We start from the raw sequence: 12,670 nt of genomic DNA on the forward strand, positions 1-12,670 counted from the left end.
TCACAAGATTAATTTAAGTGTTATTGCTTCCCTTCTGGAATCTATGTAGATATTTATGTTAAATATTACTCTAAGTAGATAAATAAAATCATTTCTGAAGATAAATATAATTTTAATATCAGCATTGATGTTTAGATTCTTTTATTAGCAATGGTGAAACATGCTATAAAGCCAAGAAAAAGTCAATTCCATATTTACATTCAGTGCTCATTATCAGCTGCTCATTAAGTTGAACAGTTGTGTTTACTGTCAGTCATTAACAGTTAATTAGTTCCATAATCCGTAATTTCATCACATGCAATGGGCCTAAAACGCCTAGGTTACGTCTCCATTTCAATGCTTCAGTATTAAAAGTTGTATTTATTCTGATTTGAAATTAAGCTTCTGGTAACTTGGAATCAATTAAAGGTAATGAGTTGTAAATGGAACACAAAATTAAATCATTAGAAAAGCAGGAAGGAACCAAAGAGTACTATCATATGGAGTTGAGAAGAATGCATTCCCTGGAGATAATTAAGTTTGTTGCTTTGAGAAAACCCTGCTGAGTCTCCCCAGACTCATGATCACTTTTCCAGAAGATATAGAATGATCTCCCTGGAATTGTGAATTGAAGATGATGGAAGGTTAGATCAAAGATCCCTGTTGCTACCATTTCAATATCATATACTACAGAAAAAAAACAAGAAAAACTCAGCATGTCAGCCAGAAACCGTGGACCGAATCAGAATTATTGTCAAGATTATTTTATTATATTATTGCCAAATAATAAAACAGAAATTAGGATATTAAACAAGATTTCCTTTGCTATCAGCAAAAATTGCCCAGCACCCCTTACAGCCAGAGAGAGAGAGAGAGAGAGAGAGAGAGAGAGAGAGAGAGAGAAAGAGAGAGAGAGAGAGTGTTCCCCTCCCCCCAAAATCACTGAGTGTCCATGGTTTTGCCTCCAGTGCCTCCCATAGACTCAGCAGCCACAGTCTTCAGTCCAAACCATCTGCAACCCGAGCTCCAGATGCACACCTCTGACATCATCAGGATGCCTCTAGCACCCTTTCGCATCCTAGTTATTGTTTTGGGTTCAGACCTTGGTTCAGAACTGTGAAGAGTTCCATTAAAAGAAGGCTCACCAGCGGCTATACTTTGTGTGGTGTCTGAGGAGATTCTGTATGTCACCGAAAACTCTCAAACTTCTACAGGTGGACTGTAAACACTTGAAAACTTCTACAGGTGCACCATGGAGAGCATTCTGGCTGGTTGCATCACAACCTGGTATGGAGGCGCCAACTCAGGACAAGAATAAACTCCTGTCGGTCAGAAGCAAACACACAAAATATAAAGACTGTACAACAGGCTTTATTCGACATAAACTTCTACAAAGCCAACTGTGAGGAGAGCTGCTGTAAACTCTGAGAGTGTCTTCGAAGAGCTGGCTCAGGCTTATATACCGGAGGGTGATGGACATCCAACCGGGTGGGGCTTGGTCTATTCAGGTTGGCTGATTGACAACTGGCCAGGTTGTCTTGTCCCCATGTTCTTCTGCAGGTACAGAGGTTTCCCCCTGCAGTAGGCCAGTGGTGTACAACTTCAGAGGATTGTTAACTCAACCTGCAACATCACAGACACCAGACTTCACTCCATCGAGGACATCTAAATGAGGCAGTGTCTTAAAAAAGCAGCCTCTATCCTCAAAGACCCCCCACCACCCAGGCCATGTCCTTTTCACTCTGCTACCATCGGGGGAATGCTACAGGTGCCTAAAGGCGAGCACTTAGTGGCGCAAGGACAGCTTCTTCCCCACTGCCATTAGATTCCTGAATGATCAATGAACCAAAGATACTACCTTACTTTTCATGCACTTTTTTTTATTTATAGTAATGTTGTAAGATGGTTATAATAATGTTTGCACTCTGATGGTGTTGCAACACACTGAATTTCATGATTTCATGACTTGTTCATGACAATAAATCCTGATTCTGATTCTGAAAGAAGGCTTTTAGGATGGGGGGGCAGGTGGAGAGGTGGGTAGAAGAAATAAAGAGAGGTGTGTGAGAGTGTGAATGGCAGGAATGGTGTTGGTGGAGCTAGCTGAATGGAAGTCTTAATGACAAAAGGTGTGTACAGGAGATGTAAATAGATGACAAAGTTATCTGAAATTATCAGTAATGAAAGAGAAAAGGATGAACACTGGAAATATGAGATACAATGGATGGAGATACAAATTATCTGAAACTGATGAGATTGTTCACTGACCTTACAAGAGACTACATTGAGAAATATGTAGTGATCCAAAGGTCAAAGCTCAGTGGGATAAATATATAAAGCAATAGACAGGAGAAGGATGAGAGGTGACTTAATAGAGGTCTACAAGATTCTGAGAGCCATAGATAAGATAGTGAGCCAGCATCTTTTTCCCATTGCAGAAATAGTGAACACCAGAGGAAATCTGTACAAAGTGAAAGGAGGAAAGTTTACGGGAGACATCAGGGGTAAGTTTTTTTTTACACAGAGTTATGGGTGCCTGAAATGCCTTGCCAGGGTGGTGATGGAGGCTAAACATTAGGGGCATTTAAGAGACTCTTAGGCCAAAATGTTTGGCCTGGAAGTCAGCCTGAAGAAAACTGAGGTCCTCCATCAGCCAGCTCCCCACCATGACTACCAGCCCCCCCACATCTCCATCGGGCACACAAAACTCAAAACGGTCAACCAGTTTACCTATCTCGGCTGCACCATTTCATCAGATGCAAGGATCGACAATGAGATAGACAACAGACTCGCCAAGGCAAATAGCGCCTTTGGAAGACTACACAAAAGAGTCTGGAAAAACAACCAACTGAAAAACCTCACAAAGATAAGCGTATACAGAGCCGTTGTCATACCCACACTCCTGTTCGGCTCCGAATCATGGGTCCTCTACCGGCACCACCTACGGCTCCTAGAACGCTTCCACCAGCGTTGTCTCCGCTCCATCCTCAACATCCATTGGAGCGCTCACACCCCTAACGTCGAGGTACTCGAGATGGCAGAGGTCGACAGCATCGAGTCCACGCTGCTGAAGATCCAGCTGCGCTGGATGGGTCACGTCTCCAGAATGGAGGACCATCGCCTTCCCAAGATCGTATTATATGGCGAGCTCTCCACTGGCCACCGTGAAAGAGGTGCACCAAAGAAAAGGTACAAGGACTGCCTAAAGAAATCTCTTGGTGCCTGCCACATTGACCACCGCCAGTGGGCTGATAACGCCTCAAACCGTGCATCTTGGCGCCTCACAGTTTGGCGGGCAGCAGCCTCCTTTGAAGAAGACCGCAGAGCCCACCTCACTGACAAAAGGCAAAGGAGGAAAAACCCAACACCCAACCCCAACCAACCAATTTTCCCTTGCAACCGCTGCAATCGTGTCTGCCTGTCCCGCATCGGACTGGTCAGCCACAAACGAGCCTGCAGCTGACGTGGACTTTTTTACCCCCTCCATAAATCTTCGTCCGCAAAGTCAAGCCAAAGAAGAAAAGGCATATAAATAGAGGATTATGAAAGAGTTTAGCTTTCATAGATAGATTGACATGCCATTGAGGACTGAAGGGCCTGTTCTGTGCTGTAGTGTTCTACAACCTGAAGATAAAATTAAAATGTGTTCTGTAAAGTTATGGGCCAATCTACATTTAAACCCCAGGCTCTGCCCGGCCTTTGAGCAACCTGTTGAGGAAGCTGACGGTTGTTTTATTTGAAATCCCGCGACTGCAGGTCTGCACCCAGGATGGCGGACTCTATTAATCAGCAGTAGCCATGAGAGGCTGCAGACTCCAGGGAAGAGGAGGACTGGAGCAGGGCACCAGAGGATGGGAAGATTACCCCCCCCCCCCCACACCCTAGTCCGAGAGGGAGAAGCAGAGAAGATGACTCGCAGGGCTGGTGACCATGGCTGTTGACCTGTGAGGGGGGGGGGGGCTCTGTGGCTGAGGGACCAATGCATGCATTGGGCTACTTGAAACTCAAGGCGAGGAACACATGAAAGTTGTAGGCTGCTAGACTCTGCTACTGGGAGACTCGCATAGGTCTGTGGACTGCTGGAGACTGGCTCGAACTGGCTGGAGGTATATCAGGTATCAGAAAGAGATTGCAAGGAGATTCCAGGGATGCTGAAGAGTTCCTGACTGTGTTTGAGGTCCAGATCAGAACCTCGGATTGCCTATGGGTTGGACTAGACTCTGTGTGGCTGCAGGGACTGTGGAAGCACTGAAGGTAAATCTATGGACACTGGGGGGACTCTCTTTTGCTTCTCACTCTCTGACTGCATCTGACTCTAAAACTGCAAGAGGCACTTAGGCATTCCATGAATTGTCACCTTGTGGTGAAGAAGCTTGTGTGGTCCTGAGATCCCGAGAGCAATGCCATCTGGAGCTATGCTCCTGGTAAGGCCACCCCTGCCGATAAGGTTGAGGGTGACATCCATGGCAAAGAGAAATCCAAGCAAGACCTCAACAGTGGAACAGGTGGACGAACTTGCTTCAAATTCAACATCTGTGAAGACAGATGAAGGCTGCAACAAATCCATCAGCTCCAATCGTCGTGGTTTTCATGCCATTGGAATTGGTTGATTTGTTAAATATCGTGTGCTTCTTGGAGTGTAACATCAAATACATGTTAAACCAATACAACCACGGGGGGCGTGGCAAGATGGCGTAGGGAGCGGATGTGCCTTCCCGGTCTCCCCCAGGCAGTTATATAAATACCCGTTTTAAGAATATTTCTTTTCTGTTAAAAGTCTTTGTTTTGTTTATCAATTGTTTTTAGTTTAAAATGGCAACAAAGATTAAGGAAAATAGAGTTCAAATACAGAACAAAACTACACTCTCCGACTTTGGAAGAAACTCGGCCTACTTGCCCAGACAGAACCACGGAGTCAAGGCTGGAATCTTCTTAAGAATGGAGCTCATTAATTGGACTGTCGGATAAGCTGGCCTTGGACACCCCTCTGAAAGATGGTGATGAATATTGATTTGAAATGTTTTATGAAGATAAATTGCAGTAATTGGCATTGGTTGCCCGTGAGTTTTAAAAATCCAGATAACATTAAAGTTTATTAGTGATTTTTTTTGGATGGAATATCGGAAGGATGAACTTATTATCTATAAATACAGAACAAAATTACATTCTTTGACTTTGGAAGAAATTTGACCTATTTGCCCAGACAGAGCCGGAGTTGGTGCTGGAATTTTCTCAAGAACAGAACTTATTAAAGTTGATTTCGGACTCCTTTTTGAAAGATGGCGACGAATGTTGATTTGAAATATTTGAAATATTTTCTGAAGATAAACATATATGGAACTCCTTGACCTGCAATAAGGTTTATCAGTGATTTATTTTTGGATGGAATTTTGGAAGAGTGAATTTATTATCTGTGAGTATGCAAACAGATTTTAATAGTTTTGAAAAGGTTTTTTTTTAAACTAAACAACAAGATCAGTTTAATATTGAGAATATTGGAAAAAACGGAAACTTTATTAAATTTGGAAACTCAGTAGAAAGAAACTATGAACAAGATTGATGATTTATAACATTAAAGTTGAAGGAGCAATGTCCAAGAAGAGTTAAAAATTTTGAATAAGTTTTTCTTGAAAATAAACAATAATTTCAACTTAATATTGAGAAGATTGACAAAGTGGAAAATTTGATATTAAATTGGGAAACATAGAAGAAAGAACTTATGAATAACATTGATGCTTTAGAAGATCAAGACTGAAGGAATTATGTTCAAGAAAATTTTAAAAGATTTGAAAAAACTTTTTTTGAAAGTAAGCTACAAATTCAACTTGAGACTGAGAAGAATGGAAGATTCGGTGTTGAACTGGGATGTTCAGAGGTGTTTTAATTCAGTGGATGAAATTCAGGAAGACTTGAAAAAAAATTTTTTTTTAAAAAACTTTTATTGATTGTAAACAATGTTTAACTCAGTGTTGGGAGGGTGGAAAGGGTGCAAAATTTAATATCAAGTTTGGATTTTCAAAAAAAAGAGTTTATGAATAAGATTGGTTAAATTGATGGACCGGGGTTTTATGGATATAAGAAATGATGATTTTTCGGTTTATACGTGTATTTTGTCTGCCTGGGGGGGGGGGGGAGGGGGAGGGGGTGGTACTTCTCTCCTGAAAGTCATATGCCACTTGTGGTTTATACCACACCCATTTGGGTTTTTGGCAATTAACCACCACAAGGTGGTTAGGGGAGGTGGGGGGGATGAAAATTTGAAAATTATTTAGTATCTATTATGTAATATTATACTAAGTCAATTTGAAATGAATGTATGGAGATACTATAAATAAATTTCAAAAAAAAAATACAAGCACAGGCATCTTCACTCTATGGATCAATGGAATGAAGTCCATTATCCTCAACCCTAAAGCATAGCAGCAGGTGAAAAGAAATTTCATGTAATATGACACTGTTTGATTACCATGATAATAAATTGAACCATGAATCTTGAATTTATTTCCCCATAGTGAGCAGCAATGTGTTGCTCCTCTGTTCTCTGTGTCTTGGTTTATTTCACATTTTTCCTAATTATCTTTCCTCATAACGTCACAAGTTGGAAAAAAAATTCAATCATGTGGGCAGTGCCGGACGGATTATGGTATTGAGGGGCCCATAGTATATACTTTAAAGGAGCCCTAAATAGTGCCGGCTGACGCATGAGTGGTGAAGGGGGAATGTGACGGCAGCGCAAAGACTTAGGTCGGAGGTACGATTTTGGGCCATTACTACTATTCCTGCATACAACATGTTTAGATATTCATGTATTAACACTGGCGTGTCAATTATCCTTACCTGGAACATTTTTATTTTAAAAATGGATATTCTCATTACTTGTGGCAACACCCTCTTGATGTTATGCTTCGTCTGTGTAAATAAACAGAAAATGCAATAGTTTAATTAATTAACCATCTCTGCGCTTCTGTGGATGTGCCACTAAAAGTCAGGAATAGATAGAAAGATTTCTTAACTAAGGACTGCATCGAATTTTCAAACTGCCTAACTTGCAGCCTGCCTTGCAGCCTCTTTAAACTCTGTAAAGAGTTTTTCTATTTCGTTGCTACTGATTCCCTTGGCATTTTTGAGGCACCACATCAATTAAGCGATCCAGATTTCAGATAAGCTCCCTGGTCACAGATACAGTGGGCTCCTTGTTGGATCTAACTGATCTTATTGACTCCAGTAGGAAAAAATAAAGGCCATTGACATATCCAAGCAGATTATTGCAGCTAATAATTAAGTAATCATAATGCATGTCCTGGAATAACCCATCTGCAAACTTGCCTCCAACTGCAGTGAGCCTATGTCTCTTTTTGCTAAGTATGCCTGTATTAGGAGGTGTCATGTTATTGTTTTTCTGTCTTCTAAAGCTCCACATTATCCAATTCAGTGTAAATAACTTTTCACTACTGAGTCTTCCAGGTAACCACAAACTGGCGAGACAGTACAGCAATGAGTCAAAACTTGAACATTTGTCACCATAAAGAATCTCTCGCATACAGCGGCTGGCAGCTGGCTCATTGCGGGATCAATGGCCAACTTCCTTACCCATAATCCTTTAGGCAGCTGAATCTGTTCTGTGTTCCAGCTGCGTGGGGGATTATGGATAACCAAGATGGCCATTGCTCCAGCATTGAGCCGTCTCCACAAGCAGCTGGCATGGCCCCAAAACAGCCTGATCAGATGTCAGAGCGGTGCTCTGGTGAACTCTGGCAGCACTGCACCCCTGGTGCTGCGTCGGGGGTCCATGTCAGGATGGGGGTGGGGGGTGGGGGGGAGTGATGGAGATTCAACACACCCACAGACTGTGTTAACAACTCTGATTAAAGGTGATAACTGGCTAAAATATTAACCTTAAGGTACTGGTTTTAGTAATTATCACCTTTAATCAGGGTTATTAACACAGATTATCAGTGTTGTCTCTCATAGCCGCTGGCATTGCGCAAAGATGAAACAGAAAATGTTTAAGTTCATAATTCATAGTACTGTGGCGGTGTGAGCAGTGGAAGAAACTCAGCCACCATGTTGAGGGTCTTTAATGACTGTTTTATTCATATTTAAAGGGCAGCTTGAGCTCAGTCACCTGGTGCATTGTGACGTCATAATCACTGCCCAGGGTGCGCGCTGGAAGGGATGCTGGAGTCAGAGAGAAACCTCTGACGACGCCATTTCCCCATGGCTGCCCCACCACGTGGCGATACAAGCAGGGCTGGTTCGCCATGAGGATGTGCGCCACCACAGTACTGTCATAAACAACGGGGGCCCTTTAAAAATGTGGGGCTCATGGCATATGCTACTTTCACCATTACATTAATCCGGCCCTGCATGTGGAGCTCTGACGTGCTATTAGTGCCAGTTTGGTAACAATAGCCAGGAAGACAGATGTTGAACGGCTGGATGCCGGCTTCGAGAAGCATGCAGGAATCTTGAGCCATCATTGAGCGACTGGAGGAATTCAGTAAGTCAGGCAGCGCTTGGGGAAATTGTCCTATTTTTAATTAACTCCCTCCCTTCTCTCTTTCCATTTCTTCTTTACCCTCCACTGTACTTGGTTCTCCACTGTCCTGGTATCATCAAGGAGAGCGGCCGCCCAGGCAGGAGTGGGGACGTCAGGCTCCTGGGCAGGAGCAGAGATCTCGGGCTCCCGGGCAGAATTGGTGACGGTGGTGGGGAGGTGTCAAGGATCGGCGACGGCAGCAGGAGCGGGGACCTCGGGTTCTCTATTATTCCCACCTTCTCAAATGTAAAGCACGCTTGTCTTCTCACTTCCTCATTGTGCTAGAGTCTTTGATGAAACATTAACTTTATTTCTCCTTCCATGGATGGAGCCCACTCTTCTCAATGGCTCCAGCCCTCTGTGATTTTATTTCAGCATTTGCAATGATTTCTTCAACCAGTGCATTATGGACCATAATACCTACAAATGCTGCAAATTCCTTTTTAAATTTTTATTTAATATGTCTCAACATACCAAATCAGTAAATATATATACTCAGTACACAGAGACATTTTCCATTTTCTCTCCACTCCCCCTCCACCCCGCACCCTCTCCACCCCCCAATTAACTATAGAAAAAGGAAACAGAGCAGAAAGAAAAGAAGAAAAAGTGTGTCACATGTTTCACTATTTCCAGAAGGATAACATGTCTCCTTAAGAGTTGGAGGTTTGAAATTGGTGGTTACTAATAAATGCTGCTAACTCTTGGACTGCATTGAATTGAATCATTTATTGTTACATGTGCTAGGCAACTCAGCCTCTGTATAAAACAGTTGGAAGTGCAAGAATAAAAACAGTGCTACAATAAAACCCAAGTGCAGGGCATAGTTAAAAAGAAAAACCTAGTAAAACAGTGCAAGACATCATCTTGCAAATGACCCTTGCACTTATGTACAAAAGTCATCACCATACTGAGTCCTTGAGCTCACTCCAATGATCCATTCACAGTTCAGGGCCCGAAGTGAAAATTAAAATTGAGTGGATTATCACAGGAATATTTACATTTAATTTGCATAATCTTTGTTCATTTGGTTTAAAAACCTTTCATATTTGAAATTGTGCATTGAAATTCAAGTTGCCTTTGGACTGAGTCCTTTGTAGGTGCTAAACCCTGGTCCAGACTTCATATTGGGGTGGCATGGTTGGCGTAGTGGTTAGTGCAGTGCCTTTACAGCGCCCGTGATCAGGACTGGACCGGGGTTCAAAGCCCATGCTGTCTGTAAGGAGTTTGTACGTTCTCCCCGTGTCTGTGTGGGTTTTCCCAGGGGCATCCGGTTTCCTTCCACTGTTTGAAATGTACTGGGGCTGTAGGTTAATGGGATGTAAATGAGGCAGCATGGACAAGTGGGCCAAAATGGCCTGTTACCATGCTGTATGTGTATTTTTTTTTACATTTTAAAAATTGGCTTCAGTGTTATTTCAGATGAAATGGGAAGCAAGCTGAGGCATGTTCCATCGGATCAGATCCAGAGTCACTTGAGTGCAAGAGTTAACTCATAATTCTCCAGGATCAATTTAAAGCACCCTATTTAAATTTAGTAGTACAGTTCATCAGGTGCTCATTGGCCTGGACAGCCAAAAGACAACCCATTGTGTTCTCCATCTTGCTCTCTGCAGTTTATCTGCATAACCTCCTTGGAAACTTGTTAATACACCTCACTTCCATAAATCTCCAAAATACCTGTACCTTGCCAGAACCAGAGGCCATTAACCAATCAATTTTTCTGCACATGGGTGCCTGAGACTATATTTCTCCTCCATCTGTGAGAAGTGCATCTTCAAACTCCATCTTATGGAGTGTTTGCAAAGTCACACGTTGCTTCCTGGGTGTCAGCATCTATTGTGTTGCTCTCAAAATGTGACTGAATTTGAAAGCTTTAAATATATCTGTGTGGACCAGAAACAAAATTAGGGACTGCCTCGGGAATGAGAAAATTCTACTGCATAAAAGAATGCGAAAAATGTTGAACATTCTAATGATAATGCATAGTTATGGAATGAGATATTCAAAATATAAAAGGGGATACAAAATTATTTATACTTTATCATAACTGTCCTCACACTCCCTATGTTTAGATTCCTTGTATTCCATTGTGCTTCAGTTAAAAGGTTAAGCCACCGATCATTAGAAGGTCACCCATGACTCTGTGGCCAGGCATGTTTCAAATGCCATCTATAAATTTGCCAATGACGCCACAGTTGTCAGCAGAATCACAGACGGCAATGAGGAAGCGAACAGGAGTGAGATAGATCAGCTGGTTGAGTGGTGTCACAACCACAACCCTGCGCTTAACGTTAGCAAAACTAAGGAAATGATTGTTGCCTTCAGGAGGGACAAAACAGGAGAATGGAAAAAAGACAGTCCTGATCGCGGGGTCAGCAATGGAAAGGGTTAAGAACTTCAAATTCCTGGTGTCAACACTTCTGAAGATAAATCCTGGGGCCTCCTTGTCTATGCAATCACAAAACAATCTTGCCAACATCTATACTTCATGAGGAGTCTGAGGAGATTTGGTATGTCACCAAAAACTCTTGTGCAAATTTCTACAAGATGTACCGCGGAGAACATTTTGGCTGGCTGGAGACGCCAATACATAGGAGAGGAAAAGACTCCTGAGAATTGTGAACTCAGTCAGCACCATCATGGGTATCAATCTTCACTCCTCTAAGGACATTTACAAGATGCAGCATCTCAAGAATCCAGCCTCTATCTTCACCATCCAGATCATGCCTTCTTCTCGATGCTACCTTCAGGAAGGAGGTACAGAAGTTGAAAATGAACATCCAACGGTACAAAAATTGACGGGTTTCCAGGATTGTTCAGCAGGTCTTACTGCCTATGGGAAGAAGCTGTTTCCCAGTCTAGCAGTCCTGGTTTATGCGCTCCTGTACTTCTTGTTTGAAGGTGGTGACTCAAAGATATTGCAGGCTGGGTGGTAAGCATCCGCAATTATTCCTTCATCTAGTCTTTTGTGTCTCTGAAATGCCAGTAGGTCTAAAGCCTAGTTCTTTCATTGGGCACTTTATGTAATTTTGCAAATACAGCTTTCATGAAACTAGTTTCAGGGATGTTAGAAATAGAACAACCACAAAAATTGTCTAAAAGCATTAATCAGTATGAAAGTCAGAGGAATATGATGCTAAATTATAAGAATTGAAAGGCATGACCCTTCCTTTTAAGCCAATTTTAGCACATAATCATCCACATGCAGTGATTTCCTGAATAAATGCTATTAATCATTTAGCTGGGCTTCAAACTAAGAAAGACACTTGAATGAAAAGAGGCTTGACATCTAAATTGCTCTAGAGATATATCTGAACACAATTTAGTTCAGAATGTAGACTTACTGTGCAAGAGAATCAATTATGTGGCAGACACAAATGTGGAGCTCCTCTAAAGTAAGGTGACAGTCAGCAGTCTGTTTCCATATGATAGGATTCGAGAGAGAAGGGATTGTAGAAGATCAGAGCAGAGGAGACAAGATGAGGACAGGAAAGTGCTCTTACAGTAGAGAAAGACTTGGAGGCAACAACCTGCTGAAGTTATCAGATCCTTAAGGATTGAGTCAGGTTTCCACATCCTTTTACAGGCCTTGAATAAAACAAATGCCATGTCCTGAATATGGAGCTGAAGGATCCTGTCCAGTAAACCCTCAAATACAATTGAAATGCTGACACAAATTAAGCAGATTTTACAGAACACATCAGTTCCGACAATAGTTTCACTGAAGTATGTCCATTAAACGCACATTTATCAATCTGATCTGTAAAGGTCAAAGTAAAGATTCCATTATTATCATGAAATACTACATTTTGAATGTAATGTTCATGAAATTCTTTAAAACTTTTGTCTACCGTAAGGCAGACAGAAAGTTGTCACTTTGTCCAGTCCCCCTCACAGAAACCTACACTACTTGGTGTTTCTAGGCAATCTCCCCTCCAAGTACTGACCAGGCCTGACCCTGATTAGCTTCCAAGATCCAACAATCTCAGTTGTATTCAGGCTATTAGGCTTCCCATTAGCCCATTAGTTTAGAGTTGAGATTAAGATTGAAGTAAGTGTTTTGATTATGCTCTCCTTAATGGCCACTTTGGAACCTGACTTTTTTATTGAAGCAGCGCCTGTTTATCTGGATGAAAAATGAAGCCAGGA

At 42.1% G+C, this 12,670-nt stretch overlaps 1 long non-coding RNA gene across 2 annotated transcripts in view; it reads right to left on the bottom strand.

Moving 5' to 3' along the window:
• The window catches only part of LOC138741209 (uncharacterized), a 130,570-nt gene that overhangs the window by 109,337 nt on the left and 8,563 nt on the right, over positions 1 to 12,670 (bottom strand). For both annotated transcript variants that reach the window (XR_011343396.1, XR_011343397.1), the window contains exon 2: positions 6,817 to 6,888. This is a non-coding gene — a long non-coding RNA (uncharacterized lncRNA). The remainder of the gene's footprint in view (positions 1 to 6,816; positions 6,889 to 12,670) is intronic.

This window comes from Narcine bancroftii, chromosome 8, assembly GCF_036971445.1.
Source record: "Narcine bancroftii isolate sNarBan1 chromosome 8, sNarBan1.hap1, whole genome shotgun sequence".
NCBI lineage: Eukaryota > Metazoa > Chordata > Chondrichthyes > Torpediniformes > Narcinidae > Narcine > Narcine bancroftii.